Raw genomic sequence first — 4390 nt, forward strand, 5'->3', positions numbered from 1 at the left:
GGTTACATTTAAGCTGCCCACCCTTACTGTAACTTGAGCTTTTTAAACTCCTCCCTCTCTACACTGCTGTTGAGAACTTGATTTTTTTTTTTGCATTACTTGTGCTTATTTTGAAAAAAAAAAGTGGATTCTGACTTTCATTATTTGTTCTATTGATTTTATTGCTCTGAATTCATTATCTAGCTAGTTGTTAGATAAAGTACTGTATTTGTACACTCTAGCAAGGCTCTTTTCTGTGTTTTATATCAAGAGGACAGAGGATTTTCCATCTAGTGACAGTGGGTGGTAGCCTGGTCTGTATAGGCTGGGGAAACACACTTAGGGTTTCTACCTTTTGTTGTGGCTAAAACTGGACTTAGGCCACACCCCTCACAGCTCCCATAACCCCAGTAATGCCCTCTTACTTTCCATATATTTTGTGACATCATTTTCGCATCACATGAGGGGGAACGCTCTTCTTTTCCCGATCATGATGCCTTTTTTCTGCAGATTTATTATGCTGTGTGTAAAAAATATATTGTAAATACTTCAATTTAACAAACTCTGATAGTCTGTTTCTTTTTTTGAAACAGAATAATATAGTTTGTACAGTGTTTCCAGACTACCAGACAATGAGTTTGATTTTCAGATAGTCCAAACAAAAACCAGATACTGTAGGTGGCAACGCTAAGCACACTAGAGATTCCTGCTGTAGTTGTTTTATTGGCTGGAGGGCTTATTAATCAGCTTACCTTGTTTTAGTGCCTTTATAAATTCTGCACCCTTGGCTTATTTCTACAAAACAAAGTACTTCTATTGAATAAGTACACATTTATAAACTGTTTAAAGTACACTGCTGTTATCTTGAATTACTTATTGCCTTTCCTTACGTTTAAGTTTATTTGTGGTAGCATTTCACTCCGAACACTGTTTTTACTGGGCTATTACATTAGGAGGACTAGCAGTAAGTCTTGCTGAGTTGGGATTCACTCAAAAGTGTTCTAAGTGTAGTTGTTTTATTGGCCAGAGGGCTTAGTAGTCAGTTTTCTGTATTTCCAGTGCTGGTATAAATTCAGCACATTTGCACGGAGCTGCTTGCTGTGCCACTGCTCAGTACATATGCAAACATCTAGAAACTTTGCTTATTTTCATTATACTGTGAATGTTCACTTTGCTATTTATTGTTTTTTGTGCACTTCTTTAAAGTTTAAAGTTGCATTTTCAAACTGCTGTTAGGGCTAATGTTCTGCACTGAAATGCATTTTATCTAGTGTTTCTTAGTATTAGGCATCTGTTTCTGGTTCCTTAACACTTGAGCTCCAAACCAGTCATTTTACATTAAGAGGGTCAAAGTCTGCACTGTTGTGGCAGGATATGGCTGATTGTATCTATCTGAGCTGAGAATTGCTGGTGGAAAGCTCATTGTGTGCTTACCTGATCAGTCTTAGGGTAGGGCATAGTTAGTATAAAACTTGCTTTATTCTGATCGTATATAAGCCTTGTGTTTGTGCGAAGCTCCTGTTCGTGCAGCAGGAGTTACTGGTGCCTTGTATATATGCAATCACCAGAAGTTGAAATTTCCCTATAAAAACACCTCAGAACTTTACCTCAGTCCTGTGTTACTCATGGGGCAACTAGTTTGTACAGTGAGCAGCATTTACACATTTAGTTAGGACTATTTAGGTCTACCTTACCTTATTATACCACCCAGGACTATCATTGCTCAGACAGCATCTGGTTTGGGCAATGAACAGCATCACTAGTTAGGTTAACTGCAGATTACATCAAGTAAACACCTTTCCTTCATCCGGTTACAAATACTCTCCACTCCTATCCCTTGCAAGTACATATTAATACCTGCAACCATGGACGGGCACTTTCCTGTTATGTCTGCATTCACCTTGGTGGACATGGGCATCCTGAGGCAATATAGCAGTTGCCTTATGTACAATGGCAACCATTTAATTCTCAAACAAATACAGTATGTGAGGTATGTAGTTACATATTGACACCAGATGCTAGACACTCACATAAAGACACAAAAAGCAGCAAACAATTTGTCAGTGATGCACACATATCATGTAGTGCATCCACAAAGGACTGCACATAGACCCACATATGCAGAGGTGCTCACATGTAACTTAACCAAACCTCAAAATCCTGTCAGGAACAGACCTCATAAACTCCACATGCACACAAACAAACAATCCCCATCACAACACATAAAGCCACATCTCGTTGTGTTTCAACTACCAAGCCCATAAGGCAAAACACTCCACAACCCAGTATTCTGGTCATAGGAAACTCCATTGTGTGACACAGTGATGTCTCTCTTACCAGGCTAGATAAGGAGAAGGTTACAGTTAGTTGTTTGTCAGGGGCCAGGATCTACCAGATCACTCAAGCACTCGGGTCACTTACCCCTAAGTCCCATTATGATTCTGCCATAGTCCATGCAGGAATGAATGACCTGAGATGTGCCTTCTTGTACTATATGAAGAGAGACATGATTGAGCTTTCAGAACGTGTCACAGGCAAGTATGAACCTAGCATTGAGTAACATTCTCCCATCTCCAAGGAAGATGCCACAATACCAGCAGAAAATTATCAACTTTATCAATTGGCTTAGTTATTTGTGTCATTCCAAAGGGGTCCAATACTTGCCAGCTTGGGAAGACATGGTTGACAGGCCATGCTGCTTTGCCAGGGATGGTCTTCATCTTTCACCTCTATGCTTTCAGATATTGGCCAAAATATTATCCTTCCCTGTAGAGCAGTTATCCATTTTTAGGCATTGCCAAACAGACAAACCTTCCAACATAATAAAAGCTACTCAGGACAAGCTTAAGGTGTTACTGCTCAATGTTAGGAGTCCCAACAAAACCTGAGCTCCCTAGAAGCTCTACTCAATCTGGAGAATACTGATGTTTGTGCAATTATTGAAACATGGGTTATTGCCACAGAAAGTACTCTGACAGTGTATGGCTATAATGCTTTTCATACGTTCCAATCGCCCAATGAACATGAAAGAGCAAAAGTTGAAAGTGTCTCTGTCTTCATGAAGGATAAGCACACCTCCAGGCTGTTCAGACAATATGACATGCTTGAGCTACTCAATGTCCAGCTAGCCATGGGTAAAAATCCATTACCATTGTAATGGATATATTAAATTAAGGCTTACTTTAATATACTTTTAGCTTAAAACTGCTGCAACAGTTTCATATTTTTCTTTCTGAAATGAACAGCTTGACTTAGAGTTCATTAGAGCTTAGCTAGCAGATGGTAAATGTTGTATCCATGAAAGAAAAATCTGCAGTAGTTTACTTCATTTGGTCTTCAACCTTTGGGTATTTGGATCCGGATCGGATCCTAGACGGCCGCATCACTAGCATCTGATCTGAACTCCAAGCTCCTCCCCTTACCCATAATGCCCCTCTATCACCTTCCTTCCCCCAGATCTTGTTTACTGCTTTCGAGTTTGCATCATGGTCTCTGAGCTCCAGGCTTATCTATGGGTAAGTGTTAGTTTGCTAGTTAGGTGTTAGTGTAGGATTCCCCTGCCGTCCTTTTTCTTCCTCCCCTCCCTCACTTCTTGTCATCGGCTCAAAAAAAATAAAGTTTTAGTGTAGTAGTTCCCTCTTCACCTCCCACTACCTCTTCTTGTTAGTGAGTGAGTGTGCAATTGTGGTGTGTGTGTGTGTGTGTGTGTGTGTGTGTGTGTGTGTGTGTGTGTGTGTGTGTGTGTGTGTGTGTGGGCCTTTACTTCCCTGGCATGGCTGATACCACATAGTCTTTTGGAAGTGCACAGAGTGTGTCCATAAGCTTTCCCCAGCTGATGGCCAGACTCTGTGCATAGTGTGTTTAGGCGCGGGCCATCTCCTCATAGCCTGCTCCATCTGCGCAGGCTTTAACCCTAGGGCCCTTAAAGATAGAAGGGCTAAACTGGTCATGAAAGGCCTTCTTCCCTTCTCAGGGACGGCCGTCCCCGTTACCTCTAGCCTGGCCATGGCGGTGGCCGCTTCTACTTCTTCCCCTTCCCAAACCTGTGGGACTCAACCTCCTGCCTTGAAGCCTGCAAATGGGGACAAAGCTAAGGACAAAACTAAACAGGATAGACCCAGGAAGCGATCCCTGGACTGCTCGGTCCCATCAGGTCCTCCACTCAAGGCTATGACTTCTTCTAGGCCTGATACCCCCAGTCTCTGCTCACTCAGATTTTCCCTGGATCCGGAGGTGTCTAGACCACATTCCAGAGCCTCTCCTCACTGGCACTCCAGGCCGGGGTTGGTGGTTTCTTCATCGCACTCTACTCATAGTTTGAGAAAGGCAGAGATGGACAGAATGATGCGGAAATTCATCCACACCCAGATCCAGTTGTGAGTCTTGCCAGCCCCCCTCTTTCTCGCCGGGA

The 4390-nt window shown here is 42.3% G+C and overlaps 1 non-coding gene across 1 annotated transcript; it reads left to right on the plus strand.

Moving 5' to 3' along the window:
- Nucleotides 1–3779: 3779 nt before the first annotated feature.
- Nucleotides 3780–3908, plus strand: LOC122795227. Its single transcript, XR_006363814.1, has one exon. It is a non-coding gene; the product is annotated as a small nucleolar RNA ACA64 (small nucleolar RNA).
- The last annotated feature ends 482 nt before the right edge of the window (nt 3909–4390 follow it).

This window comes from Protopterus annectens, chromosome 2.part1, assembly GCF_019279795.1.
Source record: "Protopterus annectens isolate FY-2018-M chromosome 2.part1, PAN1.0, whole genome shotgun sequence".
In the NCBI taxonomy this organism is placed as follows: Eukaryota; Metazoa; Chordata; order Ceratodontiformes; family Protopteridae; genus Protopterus; species Protopterus annectens.